The sequence below is a fragment of the Anomaloglossus baeobatrachus genome, chromosome 1, assembly GCF_048569485.1.
Source record: "Anomaloglossus baeobatrachus isolate aAnoBae1 chromosome 1, aAnoBae1.hap1, whole genome shotgun sequence".
NCBI classification, from domain to species: domain Eukaryota; kingdom Metazoa; phylum Chordata; class Amphibia; order Anura; family Aromobatidae; genus Anomaloglossus; species Anomaloglossus baeobatrachus.
Genome location: NC_134353.1, coordinates 747,109,605 through 747,126,769, shown reverse-complemented (window position 1 = coordinate 747,126,769; position 17,165 = coordinate 747,109,605). Strand labels below are relative to the sequence as shown.

Sequence of the window (17,165 nt, the reverse complement as noted above, 5' to 3'; positions counted from 1 at the left end):
GGGTTAAAGGGAACCTGTCAGGTCAAAAAAGCGTTCTGACCTACAAGCAGGAGCCTCTGTGATCAATTAACCCCTTCCTACCCATCTCTGTGTTTACCGTATTTTTCGGACTATAAGACGCACCGGACTATAAGACGCACACTGGTTTTAGAGGAGGAAAATAGGAAAATAAAACTTTAAGCAAAAAAATGTGGTCATGACACACTGTTATGGGGCGAGGATCTGCTGCTGACACTGTTATGGGGGTAATGTCCCCAAATTCTCTACTAAGGTACCCCAGCCTGGTAATGATCCTCCTGCCTTGTATATGATCCTGCTATAAACCCCCATCCTGCTCATATACCCCCATCCTGCTTATATACCAGCATCCTGTTCATATTCCCCCATCCTGCTCATATTCCCCCATCCTGCTCATATTCCCCCATCCTGCTCATATTCCCCCATCCTGCTCATATTCCCCCATCCTGCTCATATTCCCCCATCCTGCTCATATTCCCCCATCCTGCTCATATTCCCCCATCCTGCTCATATTCCCCCATCCTGCTCATATTCCCCCATCCTGCTCATATTCCCCCATCCTGCTCATATTCCCCCATCCTGCTCATATACCCCCATCCTGCTCATATACCCCCATCCTGCTCATATACCCCCATCCTGCTATATGCCCCCATCCTGCTTATATACCAGCATCCTGCTCATATTCCCCCATCCTGCTCATATTCCCCCATCCTGCTCATATTCCCCCATCCTGCTCATATACCCCCATCCTGCTCATATACCCCCATCCTGCTCATATACCCCCATCCTGCTCATATACCCCCATCCTGCTTATATACCAGCATCCTGCTCATATTCCCCCATCCTGTTCATATTCCCCCATCCTGTTCATATTCCCCCATCCTGTTCATATTCCCCCATCCTGTTCATATTCCCCCATCCTGTTCATATACCCCCATCCTGTTCATATACCCCCATCCTGTTCATATACCCCCATCCTGTTCATATACCCCCATCCTGTTCATATACCCCCATCCTGTTCATATACCCCCATCCTGTTCATATACCCCCATCCTGTTCATATACCCCCATCCTGTTCATATACCCCCATCCTGTTCATATACCCCCATCCTGTTCATATACCCCCATCCTGTTCATATACCCCCATCCTGTTCATATACCCCCATCCTGTTCATATACCCCCATCCTGTTCATATACCCCCATCCTGTTCATATACCCCCATCCTGTTCATATACCCCCATCCTGTTCATATACCCCCATCCTGTTCATATACCCCCATCCTGTTCATATACCCCCATCCTGATCCTATACTCCTATCCTGTTCATATTCCCCCATCCTGTTCATATTCCCCCATCCTGTTCATATTCCCCCATCCTGTTCATATTCCCCCATCCTGTTCATATACCCCCATCCTGTTCATATACCCCCATCCTGTTCATATACCCCTTATCCCTCCTGCTCATATACTCCCATCCTGCTATATGCCCCCATCGTGCTCATATACCATCCTGGTATATGGCCTGTATCCTATAGCACAGAGAAAAAAAACAAACGTTTATACTCCCCTTTTCCTCACTCCCTGCAGCCCCGATCATCTTCCTCTCTGCGCCGCTGACGTGTGTGTGTGTGTGTGTGTGTGTGTGTGTGTAGCCGTTCCCCTGCAGCACGCGATGTCTTCCTGTCTGTGGCACAGACAGCAAGACATCGCGTGCAGCAGGGGGACGGGTGAGTACACTGATTCACTGCACCCCGCACTGATGATGATGTGCGGGGGGCAGTGAATATAGCCGCACATGATCACTCCAGGCTGTAATTGCCAGGGGTGATCATGCGGACCGGCTCTTTACTATGCACGCGTCCCCGCTCGTCCTCCCGCCCACCTGTCAGCGCCGTCTTCTGCGCTGAGAAATGGGCGGGAGGATGGGCGTGGTCATGGCAGGCGCTGCTACAGCTTGCTCGTGCCCCCGATGACCCGCTCCACCGTAGCACCTCATTCCCCGCAGCCACAGTCAGACCATAAGACGCACCCCCAACTTTCCCCCAACATTTGGGGGGAAAAAAGTGCGTCTTATGGTCCGAAAAATACGGTATATTGTGTAATATGAAAGAAAATCTGTTTTATTACTTTCATATGTCCTATGTAAATAGCACAGGTCTCTAGCCCCATGGGCGTCTCATCGCCCTGTGGGCCATTGCATGCTTTCCATGGGGGATCGGGCATGTGCACAGCCCCATAGAATGTCGTAGGTATGAGGTCAATGCATGAAAGCCATTTTATTTTCTTTTTCTTTTTTTTTTTCTTTAAAAAAAAAAAAAAAAAATATATATATATATATATATAAATAATTGCCTTAGTCTGTCTGTCTGTCTGTCATGCTCCGAAATTGTGTCCTTACGGTGACACAAAGCTGATTGGCCGCTGGGCTCGCCATGGCCCCGCCCCCCACACGGATTGGCCTCTCGCCCCGGCTCTCTGCAGGCCCCGCCCCCCTCACGCAATGCACGCTCGCTCTGGCCCAACTGACACGGGGCTCCGATTCCCAGGTGAGTACACACACATCAGATCACTCTCACTCTCACACACACCTCACACATCACAACATGCTGGGATATCGCTTGCTTCTACACCGGCTCCGTCAGGATCCCGGCAGCGCCAGACATAACCTTGCGATGCTGGGATCTTAACGGAGGCCGTGAAAGCTGGTAACCATTATACACATCGGGTAACTAAGGTCCCTTAGTTACCCGATGTGTATCATAGTTACCAGTGTACACCGGCTCACACTCACTCTCACACACACCTCACACACACATCACATCGCATCCACACATCAAGGTCCTGCAGCTGCGGAACATACACACACATAACAGCACACACACACACACACACAAATCAGATCACACTCACACATACCTCACACATCACATCGCATCCAAATACTCACAACATCCTGGGATATCGCTTGCTTCTCGGCGGCGATATTGTGCTGTGAGCTTCCAGGACCTGACGGAGGATCACATGGCCAGAAGCATGTGATATCCCCGGATGTTGTGAGTATCAGCGCGTATGTGCAATATCGTCAGTGTCTGTGTGTGTGAGTGTATGCGATCGGTTGTGTGTGTGAGTGTATGCGATCGGTTGTGTGTGTGAGTGGATGCGATCGGTTGTGTGTGTGAGTGGATGCGATCGGTTGTGTGTGTGAGTGGATGCGATCGGTTGTGTGGGTGAGTGTCGGCAGAGGAGCACGGCGTGCTGGAGGAGGCTGGGAGCAGAGAGGCTGATCTTTGGGAAGGCTGGGAGGGGGAGGCTGATGCTGAGGGAGGCTGGAAGGAGAGAGGCTGAGCAAACGTGGTCCATCCGCCATACTGCGCACTCCCCATCGTGCTGCATCCCCCATGCTGCGCACTCCCAAACGTGCTCCATCCGCCATGCTGCGCACTCCCCATCGTGCTCTATCCGCCATGCTGCACACTCCCAAACGTGCTCCATCCGCCATGCTGCGCACTCCCAAACGTGCTCCATCCGCCATACTGCGCACTCCCCATCGTGCTCTATCCGCCATGCTGCACACTCCCAAACGTGCTCCATCCCCCATGCTGCGCACTCCCCATCGTGCTCTATCCCCCATGCTGCGCACTCCCCATCGTGCTCTATCCCCCATGCTGCGCACTCCCCATCGTGCTCTATCCGCCATGCTGCGCACTCCCCATCGTGCTCTATCCGCCATGCTGCGCACTCCCCATCGTGCTCTATCCGCCATGCTGCGCACTCCCCATCGTGCTCCATCCGCCATGCTGCGCACTCCCAAACGTGCTCCATCCGCCATGCTGCGCACCCCCCATCATGCTCCATCCGCCATGCTGCGCACTCCCAAACGTGCTCCATCCGCCATGCTGCGCACTCCCAAACGTGCTCCATCCGCCATGCTGCGCACTCCCAAACGTGGTCCATCCGCCATGCTGCGCACTCCCAAACGTGGTCCATCCGCCATGCTGCGCACTCCCAAACGTGGTCCATCCGCCATGCTGCGCACTCCCAAACGTGGTCCATCCGCCATGCTGCGCACTCCCAAACGTGGTCCATCCGCCATGCTGCGCACTCCCAAACGTGGTCCATCCGCCATGCTGCGCACTCCCAAACGTGGTCCATCCGCCATGCTGCGCACTCCCAAACGTGGTCCATCCGCCATGCTGCGCACTCCCAAACGTGGTCCATCCGCCATGCTGCGCACTCCCAAACGTGCTCCATCCGCCATGCTGCGCACTCCCAAACGTGCTCCATCCGCCATGCTGCGCACTCCCCATCGTGCACCATCCGCCATGCTGCGCACTCCCAAACGTGCACCATCCGCCATGCTGCGCACTCCCAAACGTGCTCCATCCGCCATGCTGCGCACTCCCAAACGTGGTCCATCCGCCATGCTGCGCACTCCCAAACGTGGTCCATCCGCCATGCTGCGCACTCCCAAACGTGGTCCATCCGCCATGCTGCGCACTCCCAAACGTGGTCCATCCGCCATGCTGCGCACTCCCAAACGTGGTCCATCCGCCATGCTGCGCACTCCCAAACGTGGTCCATCCGCCATGCTGCGCACTCCCAAACGTGGTCCATCCGCCATGCTGCGCACTCCCAAACGTGGTCCATCCGCCATGCTGCGCACTCCCAAACGTGGTCCATCCGCCATGCTGCGCACTCCCAAACGTGGTCCATCCGCCATGCTGCGCACTCCCAAACGTGGTCCATCCGCCATGCTGCGCACTCCCAAACGTGGTCCATCCGCCATGCTGCGCACTCCCAAACGTGGTCCATCCGCCATGCTGCGCACTCCCAAACGTGGTCCATCCGCCATGCTGCGCACTCCCAAACGTGCTCCATCCGCCATGCTGCGCACTGCCAAACGTGCTCCATCCGCCATGCTGTGCACTCCCAAACGTGCTCCATCCGCGATACTGCGCACTCCCCATCGTGCACCATCCGGCATGCTGCGCACTCCCAAGCGGATGGAGCACGATGGGGGGTGCGCAGCATGGCGGATGGAGCACGTTTGGGAGTGCGCAGCATGGCGGATGGAGCACGTTTGGGAGTGCGCAGCATGCCGGATGGAGCACGTTTGGGAGTGCGCAGCATGGCGGGTGGAGCACGTTTGGGAGTGCGCAGCATGGCGGATGGAGCATGATAGGGGGTGCGCAGCATGGCGGATGGAGCACGTTTGGGAGTGCGCAGCATGGCGGATGGAGCACGTTTGGGAGTGTGCAGCATGGCGGATAGAGCACGATGGGGAGTGCGCAGCATGGCGGATGGAGCACGTTTGGGAGTGCGCAGCATGGGGGATGCAGCACGATGGGGAGTGCGCAGTATGGCGGATGGAGCACGTTTGGGAGTGCGCAGTATGGCGGATGGAGCACGTTTGGGAGTGCGCAGCATGGCGGATGGACCACGTTTGGGAGTGCGCAGCATGGCGGATGGAGCATGTTTGGGAGTGCGCAGCATGGGGGATGCAGCACGATGGGGGGTGCGCAGCATGGGGGATGGAGCACGATGGGAGGTGCACACCTCCCCCCAACACACACACACACGCGCACTGCACAACACACACACACTAGGAATCACAAACAACGCCCTACACAGACACCCACACACACAGACAACGCTGCACACACAAATATACGCACATACTGCACAACACACACATTGCTCAAAACATACCTCCCCCCAAAACACACCACACACACACAAACCGCACAACACACAAACCGCACAACACACACACACACACACACACACACACACACACACAACGCTACAGACACACAGCACTCCACAAACAACGCAACACACATACAACACCGCTCTCACCCCCCGCGACACTCAGAACATGTACAGCGCCCTACACAAACACTTGGTAACTACACACAACAACATCTATATATATATATATATATATAACAAAAATCATACATGAACTACACAATACGTAAATTCTAGAATACCCGATGCGTAGAATCGGGCCACCTTCTAGTATATATATAATTGCCTTATTCTGTTTCTGTCTGTCATGCTCCGAAATTGTGTCCTTACGGTGCACTCCCAAACGTGGTCCATCCGCCATGCTGCGCACTCCCAAACGTGGTCCATCCGCCATGCTGCGCACTCCCAAACGTGCTCCATCCGCCATGCTGCGCACTCCCAAACGTGCTCCATCCGCCATACTGCGCACTCCCAAACGTGCTCCATCCGCCATACTGCGCACTCCCCATCGTGCACCATCCGGCATGCTGCGCACTCCCAAACGTGCTCCATCCGCCATGCTGCGCACTCCCAAACGTGCTCCATCCGCCATGCTGCGCACTCCCAAACGTGCTCCATCCGCCATGCTGCGCACTCCCAAACGTGGTCCATCCGCCATGCTGCGCACTCCCAAACGTGGTCCATCCGCCATGCTGCGCACTCCCAAACGTGGTCCATCCGCCATGCTGCGCACTCCCAAACGTGGTCCATCCGCCATGCTGCGCACTCCCAAACGTGGTCCATCCGCCATGCTATATATATATATATAATTTATTATATGTGTGTGTATATATATACATACACATATATTTATTATATGTGTGTGTATATACAGCAATGCAAGCGGGAAAGACAGAATGTTACTTACAATAAATGGATTGTTTAACAATGGAAAATTATTTAGAATACTGAAAAATATTTGCAAAACAAATGTCCATACAGTTATTTGCATGGGACTGACCTCCACTTCACAAATTGCGCCAAAAACATTTTCTTTGACAACATTCAAGTTAAGAAAAAGAAGCACTACAGTGTAAGGCCTTGTGCGCACACTGCGGTTTGCTTCAGAAATTTCTGCAGAAAATGGTAACCTTTCTTCAGACATTCCCCAGCTAAACCTATGGAAAAAATTCTAACATGATAGAGAAATAAATAAATATATATATATATATATATATATATATATATATATATATATATATATATATATATATATATATATATATATATATATATATTTATTTATTTCTCTATCATGTTAGAATTTTTTCCATAGGTTTAGCTGGGGAATGTCTGAAGAAAGGTTACCATTTTCTGCAGAAATTTCTGAAGCAAACCGCAGTGTGCGCACAAGGCCTTACACTGTAGTGCTTCTTTTTCTTAACTTGAATGTTGTCAAAGAAAATGTTTTTGGCGCAATTTGTGAAGTGGAGGTCAGTCCCATGCAAATAACTGTATGGACATTTGTTTTGCAAATATTTTTCAGTATTCTAAATAATTTTCCATTGTTAAACAATCCATTTATTGTAAGTAACATTCTGTCTTTCCCGCTTGCATTGCTGTATATAGAGTTAATGATGGCCTACACGCTGTGGCCCGAGGCTCCGATATCTGCAGGGTTTCCGGCACTTCCCACCCTCCATGCTCAGGGTTTCCTGTCATCTGTCATTACAAGATCGTATCCTGTTTCTGTTTTGGTTTCCATGAAGTTGGTGTTAAGTGCACAAAGGTCCCAGCTAGGGGCATTGCTTGGCCTTAGACCTCGCTTTGGTGTCTCCATTGGACTCCTATATTCTTTGTAGTCAGGAATGTCTTAATTAAAAAGAAAATCCAGAAACCATTTGTTCTGTTCTCGGCTCTTATGAACATACTTTCACATTATTGCTGCTTTTCTCTTTTTCTATCTCAGTGTGAATGGCTTAATGTTCTGCAGGTAGTTGTGTTCAGAAAATATTTATTAAAAGCAGAGGTCAATGTTATTTTCAATGACTTACCCAGCATTACCAATAAGTGACATACGCATAAAGAAGGGGATTGTTGGAAAACAAAGTAAATTACTTTTCATCTCATGAGAAGTCTGACCTCTCCATGGTTATGCTCCTCTGAGTCGCTTATTAATACCGCCTAATCCCTTTAATATGACTAGAAGTCTGCAGAATAGCAGAGTAAGCCGTGCTCTTGTTATGGATTCTCGGAATGTGTTCTTGGTCCTGAAATATCCATCATGTACCGTATTTTTCGGACTATAAGATGCACCGGACCTCATAAGACGCACCCTTTTTAGAGGAGGAGGAGGAAAATAAAATTTTAAGCAAAAAATGTGGTCATGAACACACTGTTATGAGGCGAGGATCTGCTGCTGACACTATTATAGGGGTAATGTCCCCAAATTCTCTTCTAAGGTACCCCATCCTGGTAATGATCCTCCTGCCTTGTATATGATCCACATCCTTGTATATATGTCCCCCATCCTGATAAATACCCCCATCTTGCGATATACCCCCATCTTGCTCATAATATACCCCATCCTGGTATATGCCCTCATCGCTCTATATACCCCATCCTGCTAAATGGCCTGTATCCTATAGCACAGAAAAAAAAAATAAACGTTAAGGCTATGTTCACACTAGAAAAATGATTTTTCTTAAGAAAATTTCTTAAGAAATTTCTTAAGAGTGCACCTGTGTTAAAAAAACGCACCAAAAACGCACCTGCGTTTTTGCCGCGTTTTCGGTGCGTTTTCGGTGCGTTTTTGGTGCGTTTTTACCGCTGGTTGCTCCCTGCGTTATTGTGCCAAATATCTATGGCAAAAAACGCAGTTAGCTGCAGAAAAGAAGTGACATGCTCATTCTTTTTCTTAAGAAAATCTACTGAAAGAATTTTCTTAAGAAAAAAACGCAGTGTGCGCACAGCTAATTTTTTTTGCCATAGGTTTTGCTGGGGAATGTCTGCAGAAAGGTTACAAGAATTTCTCAAGAAATTTCTGCAGCAAAAACGGACCAAAAACGGACCAAAAACGCAGGTGAAAAACGCAGTGTGTGAACATAGCCTTATACTCACCTGTCCTCACTCCCTGCAGCATAGATCATCTTCCTCTCTATGCCGGCAGCAGCGCCGCTGACCTGTGTGGAGCTGGTCCCCTGCAGCATCGCGATGTCCTCCTGTCTGCCGGCTCGCTGATGTGTGTGGAGACTAGGGGTATGTGCGCACTAGGCGTTTTTGCCGCGTTTTTGTGCTGAAAACGCAGTGATATTGCTTCCCCAGCAATGTCAATGGGTTTTCATAAGTGCTGTCCGCACACAGCGTTTTTTTTTTTAGCTGCGTTTTTGTGGTGACCACAAAAACGCAGCATGTCAATTATTTCTGCGTTTTCCACTGCGTTTTTCACTCATTGAATTCAATGAGATGTTAAAAACGCAATGAAAAACGCATATAGCCGCGTTTCTATGACTAAAAACGCAGCTATACACGCAAGGGGTGGGCAGTAAAGTGACGTGTACAGGAAGAGGATTCCTTCTGTTGGTAAACACAGAAGCATGAATCCTCCCGGTACCATCACCGCTGCCTCCACCTCCCGTCCTGTGCATGTCAGCTCCGTGCGGCGCCGTGTCTGGGCGGGAGGTGGAGGCAGCGGCGAAAACCAAAGTGAACAGTAGAAAAAAAAAAATGTCATATACTCACCTGTCTGCAGGGTCCCGGTGCCATGTCCGCTCCCATCTCCTCCCGGTACCGCCGCTCCGGCTGTGTGCAGTCTCCCCGGGGCAGGACCTTGCTTGCAGGACCTGGCGGTGGATCACCTGATGCAGTCACCTGACGCATCAGCTGATCGTAGTCTCGGCGGCTTTTTCGCGCCCGGCCGGCTATCAGCTGATCCTGCCGTCAGGGGACTTCATCAGCTGATTACCGGCAGCTGCTGCAGCGATCGGACGGGATCAGACTCCTGTCCAATCGATCGCTGCAGGAGCTGCCGGTAATCAGCACAGCACATAAGTGAGTATTATTTTTTTTTTTTTTGCACCGATGCATCAGCTGATTGTATAATCGGCTTTTATACAATCAGCTGATGTGTGATGGGATTCAGGCACTTGAACCTGACATCATCTGATCGCTTTGCCTTCCAGCAAACCGATCAGATGATATTGGATCCGGATTGGACGGCGCGGGACCCTTTACCCAGGATTACTGCGGAGGGGGGTTCTTTATTTCAATAAAGATGGAGTCACTAATTGTGTTGTGTTTTATTTCTAATAAAAATATTTTTCTGTGTGTTGTTGTTTTTTTTTTTTTTTTTTTTTTTTTATCATTACTAGAAATTCATGGTGGCCATGTCTAATATTGGCGTGACACCATGAATTTCGGGCTTAGGGCTAGCTGATAATATACAGCTAGCCCTAACTCCATTATTACCTAGCTAGCCACCCGGCTTCAGGGCAGCTGGAAGAGTTGGATACAGCGCCAGAAGATGGCGCTTCTATGAAAGCGCCATTTTCTGGGGTGGCTGCGGACTGCAATTCGCAGTGGGGGTGCCCAGAAATCTTTGGCACCCTGCACTGTGGATTCCAATCCCCAGCTGCCTAGTTGTACCCGGCTGGACTCAAAAATTAGGCGAAGCCCACGTCATTTTTTTTTTTAATTATTTCATGAAATTCATGAAATAATTAAAAAAAAAAGGGCTTCTCTATATTTTTGGTTCCCAGCCGGGTACAAATAGGCAGCTGGGGGTTGGGGGCAGCCCGTACCTGCCTGCTGTACTAGCCGGCTAGCATACAAAAATATGGCGAAGCCCATGTCATATTTTTTTTTCTTTTTGGGCAAAAAACTGCATACAGTCCTGGATGGAGGATGCTGAGCCTTGTAGTTCTGCAGCTGCTGTCTGCTCTCCTGCATACAATGAACATTTTGAAGAAGGAAATGACAGACCTTTTTTTTTTTTTCATCAACAATCTTTAATGGCATTGTGCACTGATTAAAAACGCAGTGAGCAAAAACGCAGCAAAAAACGCACCAAATCGCGGCAAAAAACGCATGCGTTTTTGCCGCGTTTTTTAGCCGCGGGTGCGGTTTTTGAGACAAAAACTCACATAAAAACGCAGCGTGAAAAAAACGCCTAGTGCGCACATACCCTAGCAGTGAACACAGGGATGATGTCATCGCTGTGCTCACCGCTCTCTACACAGATCAGCGGGCCGGCAGACAGGAGGACCTCGCGATGCTGCAGGGAACGGTGAATATACCGTACGTGCTCACTGCCCCCTGCACTGATGATGATGTGCGGGGGGCAGTGAATATAGCCGCACATGATCATTCCAGGCTGTAGTTGCAAGGGGTGATCACGCGGGCCAGCTCTTTACTATGTGCGCACCCCCGCCCATCATCCCGTCCACCTGTCAGCGCCAGCTTCAGCGCTAAGAGGTGATGGGCAAGAGGATGGGCACGCATATGAAATGTGCGGGCCCGTGTGGTCATGGCAGGCGCTGCGACAGCCTGCTCGTGTTGCCGATCAACCGCTCCACCGCAGCACCCTCATAGCCCTAGATTCATACTATAAGACGCACCCCCCATTTTCCCCCAACATTTGAGGGGAAAAAAGTGCATCTTATAGTCCGAAATATATGTTATATAAATCTTTTGATAGTTTTCCATGGTAGTAGGATAATCTGATTTTGGTTATATATAATTTACAAATACATGAGTGAGTTCCTAACTATTTGTATTCGTTATACTCATAACGAGTACTGTCTAATACTCTCATATTCATTCCGAATAGGATGTGCAATGCAAGTAAAACAAAGCAAGGAAAAACTCGCAAAGTAACGAGTAACTCGAATGCTGCACTATTCGCTACTCGCACAAATAGTACGGCATTCGGGTTACTCGTTACTTGTTTTTCCCCATTGACTTGCATTGCACACGCTATTCGGAATGAATACGCGAGTGTTAGTACTCATTTTGAGTATAGCGAATACGAATAGTTAGGTACTCGCTCAACTCTACATATAATGTTTGGTTGTGGTTTACAGCAGGGCTAGCCCAGCGTCATCTGCTGTGACGAGTCCGTTCTCAACCCCTCCTATGTTGGGTTTAGGCTCTTGGGCTTACTGCACATGATCAGAAGTCCCAACACTTACGGTCATGCACACTATGAAGCCGGGTGTACGCCTCCTGGCTTCAGAGAGGTCTAGTGCGCATGACAGGAAGTGCCTGGACTTCCGATCATGTGCAGTGAGCCTAAGAGGCTAAACCCGACATAGGAGGCGGTGACAACAGACGCAGATATGCGCGTCACCGCCAATGGGCATTGAATAGCATGTTAGCACGCTTATGTGGGCATGCAAACCTGCTAAGAGGGTGGACTAGTCGGAGTAAATAACGCCCTTGCATCTACTCCCTGTGCTCATTAGCATTTCATAAAGGATCTTTAGAAATACTTTTTTTTTTTTTTTTTTTAAGATCTGTTTATGTATGCTACTAGATGCTCATGGTTCTGGGTGTATATTGGACCTGACAGGTTCACTTTAAAGGGGTTTTCTCTAAGCTTATAAATGGGTAAAATTTAATAGTGCTTGTAACAAAAATACTAAACAAGACACTCTGCAATTGGTTTAGTTAAAATCTTCTGTTGTGAGGAAAGGAGGATATTTTTATTTTTATGCATTATTCACAAAAAGTTAGGGATATTTTGGCTTTCAGGTGACCTTTATTATTTTAAAATGAAAATAGGGCATTTTAAGTAGAAGCATGCAATGGAAATTTCCTTATCATGGCATACAACACTTCTTGATGGGCAGCCCTTGAGTCATTGAGGTTCTGGGGTACAGAGTTATGAGCCTCTACACAACGACTCAGCTGATTGCATAGGTTTTCTATGGGATTCAGGTCTGGAGGACATGCAGGCCACTCAATTTGAGGTACTCTAGTCTCCAGCAACCGTTCCCTAATGATGCGACCTCAATGTGCTGGAGCATTGTCGTACATGAAAATGAAATTAGTCCCATGACTGGATTAATGATGTTATTAAAGTACAGTCATGGCCAAAAGTTTTGAGAATGCTACAAATATTAATTTTTACAAAGTCTACTGCTTAAGTTTTTCTAATGGCAATTTGCATATACTCCAGAATGTCATAAAGAGTGATCAGCTTAACAGCAATTACTCGCAAAGTCAATATTGTCTAAGAAAATGAACTTCAACCCCCAAAACATATTTCTACATCATTGCATTCCTGCCTTAAAAGGAGCAGCTAACATTGTTTTAGTGATTGTTCCATTAACACAGGTGTGGGTGTTGATGAGGACAGGGCTGGCGATCAATCAGTCATTATTAAGTAAGAATGACACCACTGGACACTTTAAAAGGAGGATGGTGCTTGGTATCATTGTTTCTCTTCAGTTAACCATGGTTATCTCTTAAGAAACACGTGCAGCCATCATTGCTCTGCACAAAAATGGCCTAACAGGGAAGAGTATCGCAGCTACAAAGAATGCACCTCAGTCAACAATCTATCACATCAAGAACTTCAAGGAGAGAGCTTCCATTGTTGCCAAAAAGGCTCCAGGGCGCCCAAGAAGGACCAGCAAACGCCAGGACCGTATCTTAAAACTGTTTCAGCTGCGGGATCAGACTACCAGCAGTGCCGAGCTAGCGCAGCAATGGCAGCAGGCTGGTGTGTGTGCTTCTGTACGCACTGTGAGGCGGAGACTGCTTGAGCAAGGCCTGGTTTCAAGGAGTGCAGCAAAGAAGCCACTTCTCTCCAGAAAAAACATCAGGGACTGACTGATATTCTGCAAAAGGTACAGGGAGTGGACTGCTGAGGACTGGGGTAAAGCAGGGCTGTGGAGTCGGTAAGCCAAACCTTCGACTCCGACTCCTCAAATTCTCTTGCACCGACTCCGACTCCGGCTCCGACTCCGACTCCGGCTCCGACTCCGACTCCTACATATATTGCTTATAGTTAGGTGAAAAATTTATTGTAGTACATGAATATGTGTATGTGAACATCAGACATTTAATAATTTTTATGATACAATAATCAAGATATTTGGATAGAACATAAAATATATTTATTGGAATACAACTTTAGAACACAAAAAACTGTAATAAATTGTAAATATGTAATACACTATGTAATATACAGTAGATTACATATATATCTTGTGTGTGTATATACACTGTATATATATATGTATATACAGTGTATATACACACACAAGATATATATGTAATCTACTGTATATTACATAGTGTATTACATATTTACAATTTATTACAGTTTTTTGTGTTCTAAAGTTGTATTCCAATAAATATATTTTATGTTCTATCCAAATATCTTGATTATTGTATCATAAAAACAATTAAATGTCTGATGTTCACATTGTACTACAATACATTTTTCACTTAAATATAAGCATTATACTAAATGTTATTATTTAGTAAAATATTCAGCACATTCTGCATTGCACTCCTGTCCCCAATTTATTATATATTTTAGGAGTCGGAGTCGGTGCATTTTATACCGACTCCGACTCCACCAAAATGAGCTCCGACTCCGACTCCACGACTCCGACTCCGACTCCACAGCCCTGGGGTAAAGTCATTTTCTCAGATGAATCCCCTTTTCGATTTTGGGACATCTGGAAAACAGCTTATTAGGAGAAGAGGTGAGCGCTACCACCAGTCTTGTCTCATGCCAACTGTTAAGCATCCTGAAATGATTCACGATCTTAATCCCATTGAGAACTTGTGGGCAATCATCAAGAGACGGGTGGACAAACAAAAACAACAAATTCTGGCAAAATGCAAGCATTGCTTATGCAAGAATGGACAGCTATCAGTCAGGATTTGGTCCAGAAGTTGATTGAGAGCATGCCAGGGAGAATTGCAGAGGTCCTGAAGAAGGGTCAACACTGCAAATATTGACTTGCTGCATTAACTCATTCTAACTGTCAATATAACCTTTTGGTACTCAGAATATGATTGCAATTATATTTCTGTATGTGATGTAAACATCAGACAAACACAATTAAAAACCAGAGGGCAACAGATCATGTGAAAATATAATTTTGGTGTCATTCTCAAAACTTTTGGCCATGACTGTAGTAGGGGAATGTGTCTGATGTATAGCGCTCTCCTTGATGTCTCCATAGTTGGTGGCCATCATTTCTACTCAGCGTGAATAGACTTCAATCCATGAACAGCACTGGTTCCTGTCTAGCAAGACGATGACTCCTGTGCCTAGTGTTGTGTTCAGGTACCCTTGTAGGTCGTCTAGAAGACAGACCTCATGATGTCTAAATGTGAGCAGCATGAGGATAAGGACTGATTAAACATCAATTCTAATTGAACTCCTAAATTTATTGGGCGATTCATGGATCAAACTTTTGAATTTTGCTTGTAAGCTCCTTGTTGGAAAACAGCAAGTTGTGCTGAAACATTGAACATTTAAACATGTTCATCCAAAAGTGTAGAGAAGGTCACATTAAAGGGAACCAGTCAGGTGCAATATGCACCCAGAACCGCGAGCAGTGCTGGGTGTATATTACGAATCCCTGCCTAACTGTCCCTATAAACTAGCATAGATACAGGGATCTTTACAAAAAGTATTTCTAAAGATCTTTTACCATATGCTAATGAGTGAGGGCAGTAGTCCCCTGGGTGCTTCCCGGCCAGTCACTCCCATTAGCATGTTAGTACACCCCTGTGGGCGTGCTAACATGCCAATGAATACACAGCATCACAGGATGATCTCGCTCACCTCTCCTCCGCCATCGCGTCCAAAGGGGGATTTTGGCTCAGTGCGTATGACCCCAGAGTTTGGGTCATGCGCACTACTTCAGTTTGAAAACAAGATGCGTACACTCGGCTTCGTAGTGCGCATGACCCAAACTCTGAGGTCATATGCACTGAGCAGAAATCCCCCGTCGGACGCTCCACCGGGGCATAACACCCAGGGGGCTAGTGCCCTCGCTCATTAGCGATGGCGGCGGAGAGGTAAGTGAGATCATCCTGTGACGCTGCACATTCATTAGCATGGATAAACCTAAGAATTTGATCACTACTCAAAAAAAGAGCCAATGTGATCACACACACTCATGTAGTTCACAGTGAATCATACAACCTACAAAGAACCACAACACTTTTACATAGAAAATATCTTTATTAAGAGAATATGTATATAAAACAAGATAAAAATGCACAGCAATACAATGACATGAGGATAGGAGACAGCTTTTTCTCTGATTGAAATCACATGGTGGCCAGCAATAATAAATATACATTTCCTAGTCAGATGAAGTGTAAGCAAAATCCCCTCTGAAAATTACTTTCAGGAATTTATTTCAAAAAATTCATCCGCCTGAATAAAATTGAATACTTTGGCCAAACATACAATGAAAAAGTATCAAAGTCTGTACACCCTGTACAGCAAATGGATGGCAAGAAGAAATCAGGACAGTATGTCTATAGCAAGAGTGACAGATGTGACACAGCACGGACTGTAGAAATGCATGAACACTTAGTAGTGTAATGGGGAATGTCAGGAGTCAATGCCATTTATAAATAGGTAATGCCATAACCAAATGAATGGAATATGGGGTAATAATAACAAGAAATAAGAGTCCTGACATGCCGCAACACACAAAATAGATAGTCACATGCAAGTGTACAAAAACATCTAGAGTAATCACACTGTATCTTACCATAGGGTCTTACCTTATAGCAGGGGTGGGGAACCTTTTTACTGCCGGGGGCCATTTGGAATTTCCTACTAACCTTTGGGGGCCGCACAACATTATCAACTTGAAAAATGTGGTCAAACGATTAATTAACTCACCCTTACTGTGGAGGCAGGAGCTGCTTCTGTTTGGTGTGACTGTGTTTTCGGTGATATTGATCATCTTGTTTCTCACAGCTGCTTTTCCAGGTTTGTCTCGGTCTGGAGATGATGGGGGCATACAGATCACAGGAGGGACTGGGGCATATACATCACAGGAGGGACTGGGGTGCATAAATTACAGGAGACACTGGGAGTACACATCACAGGAGGGGCTGGGGCATATGCATCACAGGAGGGGGCTGGGGCATATACATCAGTAGGGGGGCATGGACAGCCTTGGCTGTGGCACAGACAGCACTAGGTGGCTGCACGGACTGCACTAGGTGGCTGCACGGACTGCGCTAGGTGGCTGCACGGACTGCGCTAGGTGGCAGCACGGACTGCGCTAGGTGGCAGCACGGACAGCGCTAGGTGGCAGCACGGACAGCGCTAGGTGGCAGCACGGACAGCGCTAGGTGGCAGCACGGACAGCGCTAGGTGGCAGCACGGACAGCGCTAGGTGGCAGCACGGACAGCGCTAGGTGGC

General features: G+C 47.7%; 1 protein-coding gene across 2 annotated transcripts in view; it reads left to right on the top strand.

Moving 5' to 3' along the window:
• The window catches only part of LOC142250985 (calcium release-activated calcium channel protein 1), a 48,870-nt gene that overhangs the window by 6,244 nt on the left and 25,461 nt on the right, over positions 1-17,165 (top strand). The window lies entirely within an intron of this gene.